The 18,926-nt window shown below is 39.3% G+C and overlaps 1 protein-coding gene across 2 annotated transcripts in view; it reads right to left on the reverse strand.

Annotated features, from left to right (window-relative positions):
- Positions 1-18,926, reverse strand: part of LOC102314322 (interleukin-1 receptor accessory protein-like 1-B) — a 322,298-nt gene that overhangs the window by 124,511 nt on the left and 178,861 nt on the right. The gene's annotated exons all lie outside the window — the stretch shown is intronic.

The raw sequence follows: 18,926 nt of genomic DNA on the forward strand, positions 1-18,926 counted from the left end.
TATCACATTTGACACGAGAACAGCCTTCGGTCCCAACTCCCCTCGAAATGCACCAACTCCAATTAGACAGCTGCTGAGTAACAAAAGATGTGCACTTAGAGGCTCCTCATTATAATGATTCCCTAATTGGTTCTAGTCTTCAAAGTGGCATCGGAGAGGTTTTCTATCTTTGCACGCTTGGAAATACTCGGAGGGTTGAGGCTTTTTTTTCTTTTTCCTTACAAATGAGTTGCGGTTTGACTGCAGCAGCGATCGTTGAGGTGAACCTGGGAAAAATGAGCCTGGGTTTAGAGAGTCGATCGACAAGATGGAGGCGAGTTTTTTGGAAATTTAAACTGAGCTGAAATCCCACGTAATATAATTCAGCACAACGCGAGATGGTATCATAAAATGTGTTATCCCAACAACCGATCCTTCGTGGGCACTCAGATCTTCATTTGGCCTCCGTGTAGAGCAGCAAATAGCAGCTGGGAGCTTTATGATGCAACTCAAAACCCTTTGAAAATGATTTCTCACTGATGCTGCAGGCAAGATTCTGTCTTGACGAGGCCAGTAAAACACATTATAAAAATTATACTATTTTGGTCGAAGTATTTGGCTCGTTTTTCAAGAAAAGGATAGTTTTACATCACCCATTTTAGCAGGTGATGTAACTGGTACTTATATCTCTTGGTACATGGAAGTTTCTTATTAGTATCTATAGCTTTGTAACAAATAGTGCTTACACTTTATTTTAAGGAGCTTGTGGTCAACAGTTGTTGCTAATTAGCATCCACAGTGGTAGCGCATTCCTCCTTTGGCTGTCACTATGAAGTACTTATTTGTAATTTCTGCCTTATTCTGTTATTAAGTAACAGATTTTAATTTTATTAAGGCTTAACGTTAGATTGACCCTGACACAGGGGCTGTAGCTGGCAGCTGTCTGCGTCACTACGTGTTTTTCTGTGTAATCTGACAAATAACGTGAATTTTATGTGAACAAACTGACCCTTGAATAAGTCTGCACTCTGGTTTTGGTGAGTGAGGTTTAACTACTTAATTTCTGTTACTTTGGACTAATTAACAGGTCTGTGCTACGCAGCCTTGCTGTATATGCTAACACTCTATCAAATGTCATGATTTTGACATTTTCTATAACACTCACATCTACTTTCTCCATTTGTTTGTTTTCCCTCTAATTTACTACATGTGTTCAGTTAATGACTATTACTATTACCAGATCATCTATAATCTCCTAATGTTAACCTTTACAGCAATCTCTTGTGGTCCTAGTGATTCTTTTCTCTTCCTAGTTTCCATTTCTTTTCCATTTTTTCTTCATGAAAGACTCTGTCAGTTTTATTTTCTACCACATGCTAACCTAGTTTGGATAGCTTCTGTCTGCATGACCAAAGTCTGGATTTAAAGTTTTAGATTTTGGATTGGTCACTGTCCAGCACCTGCACAATGATTGTTTTTTTTTGTCTCAAACTATTACATCAATAAAAAGGAATTAGGAAGTCATTGACCCCAAACTCTAGGTGGCTGTGTAGTGTAGTAGCTTGGTGAAGCAGAATAGAATAAGTGGCTTATAATGACCAAAAAAGAGATAATGTTCTGTGATGATTCATGCTATTACGTAAGCCATTATTTCTAATAGTGAACATGTGCACATTAATATAAAATGTCAGCAGACAATATGCAGATTTACAGTTGCAGTGAAAGTTACAACGGTCACTCAAATAATTACAAAATGTTGCCTCCTGTTCTTCCACATCTATGGATTTGTTTGTTTAGGCCTTACTAACACAGGCCCAGAGACCCCACAGCTGTTACGGAAAAATATGTATTCCCTGACAAGTTGATGAGTGGTTGCTGGAGGTTGCAGACAGTGGCTGGATGAAAAATATTATGAGATACTGCAAAAATATCTTATTGCTTTGGTCACTAGTAGATTGCCGCTGTCGCCACAGTATGTATAGAAGACTCCAACTTGTCTGCAAACACTGGCCAACTAGTTAGGAAGTGGAAACCGAGACAATTTGCCTTCAAAGCAAAAGTTGCCCTTTTCAGGGTAGGACAACTTTTATTTTTGAAGGAAAACATTCTCTAGTGTTTGCCGCTCTTTTTTAAATTTCACTACCGCTCAGGTGTCAGAGGCAAGTGTCTCCCATGCAAACTATTATTGATTGTAGCAATCTCCTCATGACCTAAGTAATCATAACACAGTTTGTGATGCAGCACCATCTTTCATCGATTTCACGTAACCAATACTAGCAAGCCCCAGTAACCACTTGCCGAAAGGTTGGCAATAAACATTTTCCCCTGGTGACCAGATATTGTGGGTCACTAACTGATCCTCTAAGCCTGTAGTGACTGACGCCTCACCGAGTTTATCGGGTTAAGTTGGGTTGGTTATAAAATGTCTCCTGTGCTGAAGCCTCATAACTTGTTGCCCTATTCATCCATCCCTGCCTCCTCCCTAAGAGGTTTTTCAGCTCTAGAAAATAAATACACTACTTAGAAAAGCATCTACAAGGATAGTAGATGTTCTTGCCCAGTAAAGTGTGCACTTTCAACGAAAAAGCAAAAATGACTTGATTGACTCATTTTATTTTTTATATAGTCGATTTAATCTGAAGAGGATGGCTGGACTCTCGGGAGAAAAACATTTTGAAAGCATCATTTTAGAAGGAAAAAAAGGAATAAGAGTTCCAATGTCACAACAACTGACCGACAAAACCATACTGTGGCCTTAAAAAAAAGAAACGCTCATGCAATGAGTAGCAATATGAAAGCAGGAAAATGCCTCGGAGGTCATTAATTACTGTAAAAAAAAAAAAAAAAAGGTCCGCAGCAAATTATGCCTGTGCCAGGCATATTTCAATGCTGTATAAAAAAATTAAAAAAACCTCATTACCTTAATTACCTTTTTCTTGATGAAATATGCTTAGATTATTTTGTTTCATTATGACATGAAAAGAGAAGTGAGTTTTTTCCACTCCGATGGTTTGTCTTCTGTAAGACAATGCTGATTCTGAAGAGAGGAGATGGTGCATAGGAATGTATTTATAGAAACATGAAAAGAGAACTGAGCCGAGGATACAAACATCAAACATGGAGCCACAGCTCACTGCATATGCTGTTACTGTAAGGTGCATTTGTTGTGTAACTTCAGTTGTACACTGTAGTTTGTATATTAAAACCAAAACAATACTTTGTCATAATTACTCAAATCTATAAGATCCAATCAAACCCAAAGACCTGTTCTGTTGTGCTGCTGCATGAGCAATTTTGTGTCAAATTAATATTGCAAGCACTTCTTCTTTTCAGCTGCTGGAAATTTCATTGGCCGAGCTTTGCATTATGGAGAAGCAATCCTCGCTACTGCCTCCAGTAACACCTGGAGGTAGGAAACCATGATAGCTACTGAAGTTACACAATCGATTGCCAGGATGCGAAAATTGAAAATGTAGCACAGGGTTGGAAAAATCTGAAAGCTTAAGAGTCCTGCTGGCACCAGCACCAGGAATACCAAAAATGTTTGCCCTGTGGCGTTCATACAGCTGTACACAGCAAAAAAAGTGCGAGAATTAATTTCTAATCATTATTTTAAAGTCAAGAAAATGTGCTCTCTACAGCCAATTAGCTTCTGAATATGTTTGTTCAAATATTCTCAAGGTCTACATACTTCTGGAAATATCTGCGTATATACTGACTTGGGGTTTTCTAACTAGGGACCAAACTCAAAACTTGATTTTATTTGAAAGATCATATCAGGCATCGAATATTACTGTACAGTATTGTGCACCTTGGCCACCACTCTTTTCTTTACATTTGGTTTCCAAGGAATTCAGATGGTCTCAAGGAAACTTTTTTTGGACACTGGCTTCTCTTCCTTGCACCTGACCATTTTCAGAGGAATATTGTTGTTCTGTGTTTGGTTTCAAAGTCACTTAACACTGAATCATTCATGAATACAAACAGTACCTAACTCAAGGATAAACCAGCGTGTGTTGACAGATACAACCGCTGCAAAAACACTTAGCTTTTTCCATTTCTTTATCTGAATCTATGAAAAATGCAAAAGACAACACATTTTGACAGCATGCAGTATATCCTTAATAAAAAACCCAAAAGGTTAGAGGCCTATAAAATTATCTACAAGAGATGAACAGAGTCTGAAAGTAACATCCTTCAGAAATAAGATCCAGCAAAGACCTGACGCAGGACCTGAGAGATACACCTTCATTTGATCTACTGTTCACTGAAGCCTCATCGGAAATGGTTTCAGTGGAAGGGTGGCTGTCAAGAAGCCATTTTTAAGGAAGGGAAATGAGATATGCCAGATTACAGACTTATAAACACTTTCATTTTGTATGTAATTTTACCATTTCACTACTTTTTAGCCGAGGAAGTTTCCTTTGACCTTTGCAGCTTTGAACTTCATGATTACTGGGCAAACAGGATTAGTCCACTCAGTCTCAGTTAAAGGGGCATGACACGTTGTTCACTCACTCAACTTGCACTTAAGTGGTTTGACTTTTTTTCTTTTTTTTTTTAAACGCAGAAAAGTCGTGCTTAAATTCGAATGTGAAGGCTAGTTTTGATTTGCTGTTTGCACCGAACGAGTTCAAGGTGAAATCCCAAACCTGGAAGGCAATCAAAGTGCCGATGTAATTTTTAACAAGCTCAGAGAACACGGGGTTGATTCTTGGCAAAAGCGGAACCATTTTGAAGCTAAAGTTAACAAAGTAGGAGAAGGCTCTTTAACTGTAGTAGAAATACTGCCCTTCACTGAAATCAAGGGCACGCTGCTACTGATATGCTGTTCGTCAGTGGGATCCCAACATGCTGGAAGGCATGCAAACGCGCATTCACACACAGACACACAAAGTTGAGATGCATTAGTGAAGCTGGCTGGTCTTCAAATACAAAACCATAATTCTGTGGTGGGTTATTATGAGTGGGAGTGGGCAGGCTTTTCACCGGGGGGCTAGAAACACATCCAGGCTGACCTGTTTCCCTGCACACAAACACAGATATATTATAAGCACATTATACACAGTCGCACACAGCCATCCGTGCACACATCGACACTAAAAAGCTTGATGCTGGCATTAGCTGAGGAGAAAATGGGTAACCCTTCCTTTTACAGTCCCCTAAATACAAAGACTTATCACGTTCATATAAAGTAAATTATAGTGTTTTGTGAGGTAGAAAAAGCAGGTGAGTACAGAAAAACTACACCTGAAATACCCTTTATGGGAGAATATGGCCACAAACTGCACAAAAATAAGTAATTTATTGGAGCATATTATCCAACTGTCTCACATTACAGTACTATGCAAGTCTTAAGCCAAAGAGGAGACTTCATATTTTAAAAGTGGTCTTGAGCAACAGGCATTCTGAAGGTCCAGAGAACCAGAGAAATGTTTTTGTTTGTTTTTTAAACAACTGCACACTGACTTATGGGTTATTTAAGCATAAAAAAGAAACTTAACTTAAGGAATGAACAACCATCTACACATAACACATCATTTGTTCTTGTTTCTTTAGATGAATCTATGAAAAAAGCCAAAAATAACACAGTTTGACAGACTTAAAATAATATTTTCACACCAACAACTGGATTCCCAAAGAGCTATCACTTGAAAACATGTCTGCATGGCACACAGTGTCCTTGTATAATTAGAGGAAACTGGACAAATGGAGGATAAAAGATGAAATGACAGGACTAAAAATCTCTCTCTGAAGTAAAAAAAAAATCTAACAAAGAACTGACACGGACCTGAGAAATTTATCTGACCCTCCAGTTGATCCATCTACTGTTTACCAAAATCTAATTAGAAATAGTCTGATTAGAAGCGAGGACATCAGGCAGAAAGAGTTCAGGCCAAATTACACAAGCACTGGACTGACAATCAGCAGCAACAGGTCTCATGGATGTTTGGTTAAAATCATGATCAATATGTATAAAGGAGGTCAGGTTGTTATGATTCTGGGCTCCATTTCAGCCAGTGGTGTCGGAGATCCTGTCAAAATTGATTTAATAATAAACCCAGAAAGGTACCAACAGATTGTTATCCACCATGCAAAGTGTATCTTAGGTAAAAACTGTTTTAGCATGACAATGTAGTAAAAACGTATGAAAACCACACAGTGAACACTGTCAGTCATGGATCGGCCTCCCCAGAGCTCAGACATCAACATTATTGAAGCGGTGCGGGATCATCTTGACGGAGAACAAAAGAAAAGGGAGTCGAACATCTAAAGAAGATCTTTGAATGTCCTTCAAGAAACCTGGAGAACTATTTCTGAAGACTACTTAAAGAAATGACAAGAAAACTTGCCAAAGAGAGTTTAGACTGTGTTGAAGAACAAAGGTGGTCACATCAAATATTGACTTTCAAGCTCCTTAGAATTGCTTCAATAAATCTCTGCGCTTATTACTCATTTACCTAGCAAAATACAAAAAATGAGGGGTAGCACTAGACCACACGTGTCGAACTCCAGGCCTAAAGGGCCGGTGTCCTGCAGGTTTTAGATGTGTCCTTGATCCAACACAGCTTATTCAAATGGCTAAATTACCTCCTCAACATGTCTTGAAGTTCTCTAGAGGCCTGGCAATGAACTAATCATTTGATGACCCAGGGTAATATCTAAAACCTGCAGGACACCGGCCCTCAAGGCCTGGAGTTCGACACCGGTGGACTAAACCTTTGCACAGTAGATTCATAAAATAGACCTTAAAGAGGTGATTTTTAAACAAATATGTTTGTTTGGCTCCTCAAGAGTTGTGGAACAAGCCAAATGCCATCAACCCTGGTTAACTACAGTTGCACTTGATGGATAACAGAACCATCCAGAATTCTTTTTAAAGAATTGGTTGCCTATTTTAATAATAATAATAATGGATTGGATTTATATAGCGCTTTTCAAGGCACCCAAAGCGCTTTACAATGCCACTATTCATTCACTCTCGCATTCACACACTGGTAGAGGCAAGCTATGGTTGTAGCCACAGATGCCTTGGAAAGTTTTCCTAGAAAGTACCCAGTAGTATTCTATGTACTTAGCTACATATTACTTGCTTATTACTACCAGTAATTACCTAACATACTACAAATTATCATGTATTTATAGGGTATGTTGGGTTACCAAAAAGAAAAAGAAAATGCCTCAGAGGCCTTGTGATCAGCTCTCGCTGTGATCACATGATGATGGATGGAGGGATGAAGTAATGAAACAGAAAAAAAGACCTCGTTCTCTCCCATTAACTCCAGCATCACCTTTCTCCCTTCACCCGTCCATGCGTCGCTCGCTCTATGTCTTTGTAGCTCTGTCTGTCTGTTGTAGTCACTCTCAGTGATGAGAGAGAGGGAAGATGAAATAGTGGGAGAGGAGGAGGGAGGAAGGGAGAGGGTTGTGGTCCTCTGTTCACACCTCATTAAAGACCACTTCAGCAGACATAGATTAAGAGGAGAAGCGTGTATGTGTGTGCATCTGTGTGTGTGTTTGTTTGTTAGCTTGAGATCGTTAAAGAAAAGATGCAGCGTGAGTTCCACATGAGAAAATAAATGAAAAAGCAACTTGAGAGGAAAACCTTGTTAGTCACACATGTAGAAAAGAAGAAGAAAAAAAGCTTCGCTATCTTGGAGTCTTTATATATCGTAAGCTCGAAGCCTCTCATGTTTCCTCTCAGGTTTCTTCAGATCAGACACAACTAGACTGATGCAAAGATGGTGCATGGAGGCATTTTTAATGTCAATAACAATCGCTGACTTCAAAAGACAGTAGGGTAATGAAATGCTAATGTATTTATGCATTAAGATATTTTAATTATTGTGAATTATGCTGAGTTTTAATAATTATTATTACCTGCACACATTTTTGGTAGTGATAGAAGTTGCTGGACAGTTTTTATTTTTAACCTGCCACTTGACAAGCTGCCAACACTATGATGCTACCATGATAAGAGCAGCTGCGTAAATGCTAAATTGGCCATTTGACTACTAAATCAAACTGAAGGACTTTTTATAACTTAATAGATTAATGACATTAAATGATTTAATTACTGCCAAATCATCGCTATATTAAAAGATGACAGCAGCAGGCCGAGCGTCAAAGTATGTCCTTTTTTTAAACAGAATCTGACATTTCAAAATCAATGTGTGAACCAGCTCAGCTGACACTGATACATTAGCAGATATGTCATTAAAGTGCAGACTGATGGAATTTAAAGTGTTGGATAGGTTGGCAAGAACGTCTTCAAACTGGACGGAAGCCGAAGGGAACTCTGCAGCACTGGGAAGGAGAATAAATTTGTCAGCAGTTGTCAGCGGCTGTTAAAGCTTTGAAAAGGTAACTGACTACCTCAGGGCAGATGGCATGCATGGTGCGAGATTCTAGACAACCATGAGAGAGAAGTCTCCCTAAGTCACTTTGTCAAAAATTGTTTATGCTAGTAAATGATATCAAACATGAAAACAGTATTTGCTTGTAAACTGCTGGACTTAAACAGTACTTATTGCACATTGGGCTACAGCAGCAGAAGGCCACATCAGGTGCCAATCAATTTTATTTATACAGCACCAAATCACAACAACAGTTACCTCAAGGCGCTTTATACTGTAAGGTAGACCCTAGAATAATACATACAGGGAAAAACCCCAAAATCTAATGACCTCCTATGAGCAAGACCTTTGGCGACAGTGGGAAGGGAAAACTCCCTTTTAACAGGAAGAAACCTCCGGCAGAACCGGGCTCAGGGAGGGGCGGAGCCATCTGCTGCGACATTTTGGGGTGAGAGAAGGAAGACAGGATAAAAGACATGCTGTGAAAGAGAGCCAGAGATTAACAGAAAATAAACGCTATAATTCACATGGGCTCACCAAAGTTAGACAATAGAACATTAACTGGTCTGAGGAGTTGATTTCATTTGCGGTGTTAGGAGGGTAGGGTCAGAATTCGGTATAAACAACAAATGAAAACTGTTCCAGTTACTGCTGGTGGTGTAATGGTGTGGAGCATATTTCCTTGGCACACTTTGGACTCATTTAAATCCCATAGACTACATAAGTGTTGTTGCTGACCATGTCTGTCCCTTTATGACCACCTTCTGATGGCTGCTTCCAGCAAGACAACACACCATGTCACGAAGCTCCAATATTTAACTGGTTTCTTAAGCATAACCAAAACCAACCCAGTACTAACAAGGTGAATCTAATAAAGTGTCCAGCGTGTGGGAATTTCATTGGCTGTCATCAAGTACTTGGTAGGTTTTATTGTGTAGTTTTCATTTTCATGGATGAATAAACAGGTTAATAGACTAGAAAAGGCTACTGTAAATTCTTACTGTGAGCTCAACTGAAGGAAAGGTGTTTCCATCAGCACACAAAAGAACAAAAAAACTGCTACAATTTTCCTTCATCACAGAGATTTCACGAATAACGCTGACGGTACAAAATGTGACTCGTCAGATATAGTGTACAGTGCTCAGCGGGAGTGAAGATGGTGCGTTGCCTGTGATGTTGTTGTGTGGGAGTCAGATTATATAGTTCAGGCAAAATGATTTTTTATTTTAACGGGAGGACTTAGCAGCTGTTGCCCTGAAACATCTGGCTCAGGGCTGCAGGTTAAATAGAGCAGAGTCAGGATGGATGCACTTACTGACGATTATGTTTAACCGCAACAAGAGGAAAACAACGAACTATGACTAATATATTAGAACAATTGATCTTCACAGCCACAATTTGCAACTTTATGAAAATTAAGTGGCATTATTTTATAGAATTACAAAACTGTGAATTGAGACTTTCTAACAAAAGATATCTGCTTCTGTCTTCAATCAAAAACTGTAGTTTCGATAACGGAGCAGGAACCTTTAGATAGAGCTGTGCAGCGTGTGCCCTATCTCTCAGCCAATAGCAGCTAGGACACACTGCACGCTTATCCAGTTTATCTCATAATGGCCTGAAGTGGATAAGCAGTAACTGGATGAATTTGTAGGTTCAAAATCGTTTTATTTTGTTTACGACGGGCTATTTTGACAGATTGATGAGCAAAAGTGGACAATTTCTGAACTACAATAAAATGAACTTTATCGCAATCAGCTTTACAAAAAGTGACAAGGACTGACAAGTTGTACAAATCGATCTGGACTGCAAAATTAGAAATGACAAAAAGTATTGCAGGGAGTCGATATATTAGTAAAGACATCTTTGAATAACATGAGTTGGTAGAATTTAAGGAGTCAGTTTTCTACTGAGACCACGATGATGCCAAATTCTACCTCTCTTTTGCGGCTCTCTACAGTAATCATTTAAATGACCAGTGTAGTTGTGGGATCGCTACTAATTGGAAAGTAGGTGGCTTGATCCCCAGCTCGCCTAATCCGCAGGTCGAAATGTCCTTGACCGAGACACCCTGAGCCGCCCCAATGCATCCATCCAGATACGGATATCAGCGAATTAGTTATAAGGAACAGACTATTACTCGCCAAAACTGGTTCTTGAATGGGCTTTTAGTATAATTAATGGCATGCTATGCATCAGATAATTGTACAAAGACCACAACCATGACATGGAGGTCCAGTTTGACGAATTAAATTAGTTTCGACTTAGGGTTAGCCTAACCTCTACTGGCCAGGGTCTAGTCTAACTCTAACTCCAAAGCTTAGCAGATAATGACAACCTAAAGCTGTCTGTATAGTTAGTAATGCCCCTTGTAATACAATCGCTAAGCCTCAATAAAAATAGCTAGCAGTATCTGTGAGTACCTGAACTGAGGTAGGCATTGAGTTGTTGTTAACTGCACCCTTCTGCAAATCTGTTTATTTGTGCTATATATTTGGGAGTTTTAACATAGAAGCCTCTCAGTAATACTGCACTCCTAACATGTGCCTGTAAACAAGGCAGGATGCAGCCATGGTTTTGTTGCTACTCTGTCCAATTACACATACACCTCAGCACCGTGTTTTCGACTCCTCACCTATCAAATTGTGGCGATGGTGTTCTCACTGTGGCTTCAAATTACTGTTCTTAGCTGACAGGTGTTCCTGTTCTTATCGGCCGATCGATGTTCTTCAGCACATCACTCCCTCGCTGTGCTTTCATGTTTTCATGTCCGGCTTTCGCCTCTGACTTTGTTCATTAATATCACATAGTAAAGTCCTATACGTTTTATTGATGGAAAGCATCACACAGGCAGTCGTGCACCCGCAACTTCCGCCGCCGACAAATCATATCGCGCAGATCAGATGGTGACTCGCTCATTCTTAATATGCAGTTTGAAAAGTAGCTGAACCTCGCCGTTCCTTGTTGAGTTGCAGCCACTTGTTATGATGGATATTTTTGAGGTGCAGAAGATAAATCTCCTATCTGAAAGAAGATGCTGCTTGTTAAAAATAAGCTAGATGCTCCGGGAGAGTCCGCGAGCTGAAATGGTGATCTCTGAAAGCAGTGAAAAATAAAATAAACCATTGGAGAGAGAGGGGAGAAAAAAGAGCTCTAAAGAAATGACACTGCCATACTCTCCAAGGGTACTTGTTGAAAAATACCAATATAACAACCCTGCAGGAACAGAATATAATAAGGGTATATTTCCTTATTGAAAAAGGTGTTGTTTTAGAAGATCCATCAAAACAATTGAATATGAGAGGGCTCACAGGATGGGACAATACATTCAGGGGAAATCACATAAATCACATAACTGCAGGCATTGGGAATAGCTGGAGTGAATTCACTCTCCGGTGAACGCTCTGAAAAAGAAGGACACTCCACATAATTACTCACAATGGCCATATATGTTACACACTGAGAGCTTTGCAATAATGAAACCTCTGCTTGAATCTGATGCGCGCTGATGGTAAACATCTGCAATGCCGAAGATGAGAAACTGTGCGCACACAGATCACGTGTGACTGATCACATGCAAACTAAAAAACAGATTTGACTGTTAATTAGCAAGGCCTGTACTCATCGCTCACCTGTTTCCTCAGCAGGGGCCACCAGCTTCAGATATGTGTTATTCATTTGATGATAAGGATAAGAGTGGGAGGTGGGAGAGGAAGGAAGACAGGAGGAGGTGATGCTGCAGGCCGCCTGGCCTAAAATATCCCAGAGGGGAGGAGTTGAAGGTGAGTCAGAGAGGAAGGAGAAGTGGTAGTGGGAAAGCAAGAGTTGGAAGAAAGCTAGAAAAATCCGAACTAAGCATGCAAAGACGCCTTGTTGTTTTGCCAACGGCGAGGCGTGCGTTTGTGTGCAGAGAGCACTTCGGGTGAAGATGCTTAGCGATGGAGGTTGATGGAGGAAGGCAGGTGGGGTTAACATGTGAACCTGCGTCTAGCTTGCTGACAGCTTCGTAGCTGATCAACCCGCTTACCCTAAATCTCAAAATGTCTTAGTAGGTTGAGTAGAGATGACAGTTAACTAGTTACAGTCAGTTTGATGCAGTTGGCTTGATTCTGCAATATCAAATCCAAACTCTGACAAATATTTGGAGACATTTTATATTTGCAGTGAAAAGTTGTACAAAACACTGATTATTCTTTATTAAAAACCGAACTGATACAGGGAAGCACTGTTCATGAAGCTAGCAGGGCATACAATAAGATAAATGTGAGGAATCTACAAGGTTTCATGCTTTTAAAATGATTTCCTGAAAATAATTCTGCAGCACTGGATCAGACAATCTGATGTTCTGTAATAAGACTATGAAGCTATTCAACTGGCAATCCAGAAAGAGCCTCTTCCAATGCTGTTCATTGTGATTTGTCAAGCCAAGCAAGGTAAAAATATTATACAGTATGTCTGGAGCTGTTATGACCAGAGATGGGCAGTAACGCGTTACTGTAATCTGATTACTTTTTTCAAGGTAACGAGTAAAGTAAGGGATTACTATTGCAAAAACGGTAATTAGATTACCGTTACTTTCCCGTAGGAACGCGTTCTGCGTTACTAAAACCGTGATTTTTTTGCGAGAATGTCTCATGACAGTGACGTAAGCGAGTGCGACGTTGTGACAACAGCTGTGTGCAGATCAACAATGGATCATATATCGAGTGCAGAGAGAGTATGAGCGTGCAGCGTTTAAAGCGTGGAAGTACTGACCTTACTTTGAGTTTGATTCCATAAAAAGTGACAAAAACATTAGCGTCCGTGTGCGTGGGAAGAAAACTTCTTTTTACAGCGAAAAAAACCCCTAAACTTCCAACAAGCACCGAGTGCGACGTAATGGGAAATTCACAGAGAAACTCGCGGATTCTTCCACTGACCGCGGCACACCTGCACCAGGGTAAACCTCCGCCTACCCACTCCTGCTTTACAGGTGAAAATAGAGCAACAGGACCGCTGAGTCTTTGACTTTATTTATTTTCTGCTGTGTTTTACTTGCATCTATTTGAAAGACTGAGTGTAAACACAAAAAATATTTTATTTTATGTGCTGGAATGTGCAGAAAATAGGTTTAAATGTTAAACAAATTTCTTCCAGTCAGAGAATGTTGCATATAATTAAATTTTTGCTTGATGCATAAAGTTAAAAGATTAAAACTAATAAAACAAGTTTAAAAAGAGACTTTTCCATTTGATTACATTTTGTATGATGGATTATGCAGAAAAAGTAGAATTGGGCTGAAAGATCTATCGCTTTATCACCTATTCAGGTTGTAAATCGTGTTTTTAAAAAGTAACTAAGTAACTAAGTAATTAATTACTTTTGAAAATAAGTAATCAGTAAATTAACAGGATTACTTTTTGGGGGAAGTAATCGGTAATTAGTTACTGATTACTTTTTTCAAGTAACTTGACCAACACTGGTTATGACACACATACAGTACTGTGCGAAAGTCTTGAGCCACCTCTTGTTTCTTTACACTCTGTTCAAAAAATTAGAAATACAGAGTTTGTATAATTCTGATGACCTGGAAAGTCAATATATTGGGTATGACCACCTTTATTCTTCAACACAGACTGAACTCTCTTAGCTTTCTTGTCATGTCTTTATGCCGTCTTCAGGAATAGTTCTCCAGGTTTCTTGCAGGACATTCAAAGCTCTTCTTTGGATCTTGTTGCCTTTTGTTCTGTTCTCAAATCAAGATGATCCCCACACTGCTTCAATAATGTTGAGGTCCAGTCACCGAGGAGGCCAATCCATGACTATGTTTTTACTGCAGTGGCGGTGTGTTTGGTATCATTGCCATGCTGAAAAATGAAGCTGCTGCCAATCAGATACCTTCCAGATGATACTGCATGTTGGATCAAAATCTAATATTACTTTCTTGCCTTTTTTTCAATCAATCAATTCATGTGTTTTACAGATGGCTGTAGTAACTCACTGTTGTACCCTTTTCTGACCTCTTCTGCATATACTGAAGAGCCAAAACTTTTAAATTTGGATTCATTACTTGCCAATGATTTTCAGTGAAGTTCTTGTGTAATTTTTCATACCTCAGCCTTTTCTCCCCGTTTCCCTTCAAGAATGGCTTCTTGACAGCCACCCTTCGACTGAGACCATTTTTGATGAGGCTTCAGTGAACAGTGGATGATCAACTGAACCTCTCAGGTCCTGTGTCAGGTCTTTGGTTGACTTTGTTCGTGTTTTTTAAGGACCTGACTTCTCTCAGGCCTTGAGCCACACCGCATTTATATTTTGCTTCCAATACTTTGTTATCATTTTGCCACTTGCCAAAAGAAAATGAAATGATCAGGTACAAAAGCTTGACTGAAAATGAGTGGAAAAGGAGCCAAATGAAAAGTTCAGAAATGCAGTTGAGAAAGTTCAGAAAAGTTCTGAATGTAAAACAGTCAGAAAGTCTAAAGAACTATTAAAAATGCTAACACAGTCTGGCTTCTTGGAACCAAAATACATATAAATAAGGTGAGGCTCAAAAGTTTTCCACAGCACTATACATAGTCAGTCTAAGGGTTATGTATAACACACAAACAAGATTTTGCAAAGTTTTTGTATTTATAATAGATTTTTGTGCTTAAAATACCTGAAAATGGTAATTGGTTAGTCACTGAAAAGTAATTACATAGAGCTATTACACTAGCAAAATATATTGCTTAATTAATTATCAGTGTGGAGAAAAAAAACACACTGAGTCAAGTGCTGGTGGCTATACTTGCAGGCATTAAACTACTTTTTTACATCACCATACTGTAACTGATAATGACTGTGCAGTATAAGAATACCAGGTTTAAATATAATACTGCCAGCTGTTTAGCTGCCATAATCCTCTTACTTAGTGTTCCCACTGTAATCTCCATGAACAGGTTATAACTAACATATACATGCATGAATTCACCCGTGCAACCTGAAACGTCTTTTGTGAATCACACAAAGTCGAGCTTTGTCACTGCATGGTTATGGGAATGCTGCTGTAGCGCTAAATTCAATTCAGCTCAATTTCATTTTATTTATACAGCACCAAATAACAACAACAGTCGCCTTAAGGCGCTTTATGTTGTAAGGTAGTCCTGACAATAATACATCGAGAAACCCTCCCAACAATCAAATGACGCCCTATGAGCAAACACTTGGCGACAGTGGGAAGGAAAAGCACCCTTTTAACAGGAAACAATTTTTTTATTTCCCACTCAATACTGGTTCGATTGGATTAGTCTTTATAGAAATCTCAGGTACACTAAAATAATTGCAATAACCATCAAACATCTTCTAAAATGATGATTTTACTTCACCTTTTACATTCCCATTAGTATCAGCACTATGATTTTATACTTCTATCTTAAAGATCTTGGTCTTTTCATTTGTGTAAAATATTTTACCCAATAATTGTTTCTAAGTATTATTAAAAACTGTTGTGTTGGTGTATCTGCTACGCCTGCTGTCCCCACGACCAGGACCCAAATAACCCAAATTAGAGGTTACTTGTGCGTTTGCATGTGGTGCACATGGCTTTGAATTGTTGCATGGCAACAGATGCTGACCGTTACTCCACACGTGCCTATGTGTCATACCTGAGTGTCACCGGTTGGGGGTGGTGGGGGGATTGAGAGATAAGAAATGGATTCGGGTCCTTTCAGGGGTCGTCGATCGCATACAATTACACCGCACCTGGCTGAGTGATGCGCTGTACACCGTCAGATGTAAATTGTGAGAACATGTGACTTTTGACTGAGGCGTTAATGCCATCTGGCCGTCGCAGTGGATGACAAGGCCACAGGTGTGATGTTGAACTTTACACGCAGGTTATCAAACATTCTAGATGATTAATGTCTTTTAGATAAAATCCAACATTTCCGCATGACATACATCACATTTGGCGATAAAGGGGCCGAGTTGCACACGCGTGACTCACTGAGAAAAATCCATTTTCACTTTGAAGTGACAAAGAAAGAAAATGTGATTGTCAGAATAGTGACACACTCTCCCTAATTCGAAACTTCTCTTTTTGCCATCTCAGCCTTTCAAAGACCCCTAAAGCTCATATTTAGAGCATTTCTGGTGTGAAACAACGGACTCAAGAGTTAGTCAGTTGACACTCAGGAGCTTAAACTGCATTAAAGTGCTGGATTCTGCTCTTACACTGCCTCCTGAACGCATTAACCTTTTTTTCTTCCCTGCAGGTGATTTGCTATTCTACAAAATGAAAAAGCAAGAAAGAAATACACAGAGAAAGGAAGTGGCTGACGTACAGTAAAGTCAGCATGACACTTGAAAAGACAAATTTAGGCAAGGCAAAGAAAGAAATAATGGAGTTAAACAACAGGCGGAACGCAGATCTCAGAATGGGTTTAAGGGCCTAATACGGATGACGGCAATTTCCACGAGGCATATTTGAGGAAAAATGTACTATTGATTCATACACTTTCTACCATATACTGCATTCTCAGCAAGCATTGCTCGCTGTTTGTCTTTGCTTTAAATCTAACTACTTGACAGGCAATACCTATGTACTTGCCTGTAATTAAAAAGTGAATTAATCTTGAGCACTGCCTGTCATAAATTTTCCCATTATTTCCCCCAGTCTGCTTTCTGGTTCCCCTCAATAAATATATTCAGAGCGATCAATAAGGGTATTACTATGTATATATCGCAGTGGGAATCAGCTTGGCAGGTTGCCTTTGGCTGTGCTACACTTCTCGCTTTTTTGGCCCATGTTTATCCTCCAAAGCGTCCATCTCCAGTCCTATAGGAGGGCTCGGCTGCTGTTTAGGGGACAGTGGGAGTAACGTATGTGGGCGAGTGTTTGAGCAAAGGGCTGCGTAGCTGGGATTTTATTTAGAAAATGCTGGAGTAAAAACTTGAAAGGAACAAAAGGGCAAAAAATTGACTTCTAGCATCTGCCTGGGCAGGAACACACCAGAGAGAGAAGGGGAAAAGAGAAGAAGCACCGCTAATGTGACGAGTTCTGCTAACTTAAACATTTGAAATAAAGTGAAAGAAACTTGCAATTAGGCAGATGTGTAAACCAGGGCTGTGTGCTGTAATTAATCATGATTGTGTTAATTACACTTTGTTTTTTCCCCATAATGACAACTAAAAAGAGACAAACAGCAGAGGAAAATATCGAAGATGAAGGATCTTATGCCAAATGACACTCTGCAGCCTTGCAGTAGCTATATTGAGATTTCATTGCTGTGGATATTAAAAATGCCAATTCTCTCCCCGCGGCAAATAAGTTCTCTCTCGTTCCAGCTATCCTCGCGTAGTGAATTATTTCTCGGCGCCGTCTGTAAAAATGTGTCTTTTAAGTCCATTATTTCCCTATTTTCCATAAGCAAAGCCATGTCTGATACAATCTTTTAATTAAGATTTTACAAGTTGCTTCCTGCAGCTCAAAAAAAATGTTTTTTTCCTTTCTTTTTTTTTTCAGTGCTACAGCGCAGTTCCCAAGGACAAATTATAACATCTTTGTTTAGCTTAGCAGATCACTCATCTCACAGATCTCATCTGCAGGAAGGGCTAAATTTTATTTGTTTAGTGCTGCAGGAAGTTCACATTACACCGACGATAAATTGAGGCGGCCTCAGATACTGGAACATTGCTCCGGTGACGTTTTTACCGGTTTAATCGCACATCTTTGATTAGAGACTCAAGCTTGATTTTCAAATTAACTGAGTATGTCGATACCGATTTGAAACATAATGAACTGTATTCCAAATATCTAAACGCATTACTAATCAACAACTTCCAACTCAAATTTTGCGTTCATTCGCAGCTCAATCAAAGTGATGAGGAGTAATGATAGTTTGATTGTGCTCTTGGAAAAAAAAAATCACAACAGAGTAATTAGAAGTCACACAAGTTAGTCTTAGTTGGCAGCTCGTGTTCTTCTGGGATGCAATTTTTTAAATATTTTGTTCATTACTGTAATAAGAATCTGGGATAATTGGGATTATCTTCCCCAGGAAAACGAGTGTCCAACCCTGGTGACCCCAAACTAGATTAGTCCACTGGTGTGTTATTATTAATCAGAAACCAGTAGCCCAGTGAGGGAGGAGGAAGCTTTAAATTGGTCGCAATTTTCAGCAAAACCAATTATTTCCATTACATTTACCAAGAAATGAAAAAAGGAAGCTATAATACAGTGCAAAAGTCTTTAGCCAGTCCTTTTTAGGGAGCCAAACATTCTTGTGATTGTTTTTGTTTGTTAAGACACTGACTTAAGAATTATCCAGGATTAAAAATCCAGTTCGTGCAACGGCCCAGTGTTGTGTCTACACATTACAGAGAACTTAGCAAAGAACCCCTTTTAGCCACTTTGTTACAAGCAGCCTGGTGCAGAAACACATATCCCTATTCTTTAGTTAAATCGACAAAGATACCAATCAAAGCACAGCTGGACAGGATTAAAACAGTATTTTTGCACAAACGAGGTGATTCCCAAAGAGATATGTGCCGTGTGTCCTTAAAAATAAACTGAAGAAACTACACAAGTGGAGGACAAAGTAGTAGCAAGCCTAAAAATGTATCTACAGC

The sequence above is a fragment of the Haplochromis burtoni genome, unplaced genomic scaffold (assembly GCF_018398535.1).
Source record: "Haplochromis burtoni strain Fernald_Lab_line unplaced genomic scaffold, NCSU_Asbu1 Contig_40, whole genome shotgun sequence".
NCBI classification, from domain to species: domain Eukaryota; kingdom Metazoa; phylum Chordata; class Actinopteri; order Cichliformes; family Cichlidae; genus Haplochromis; species Haplochromis burtoni.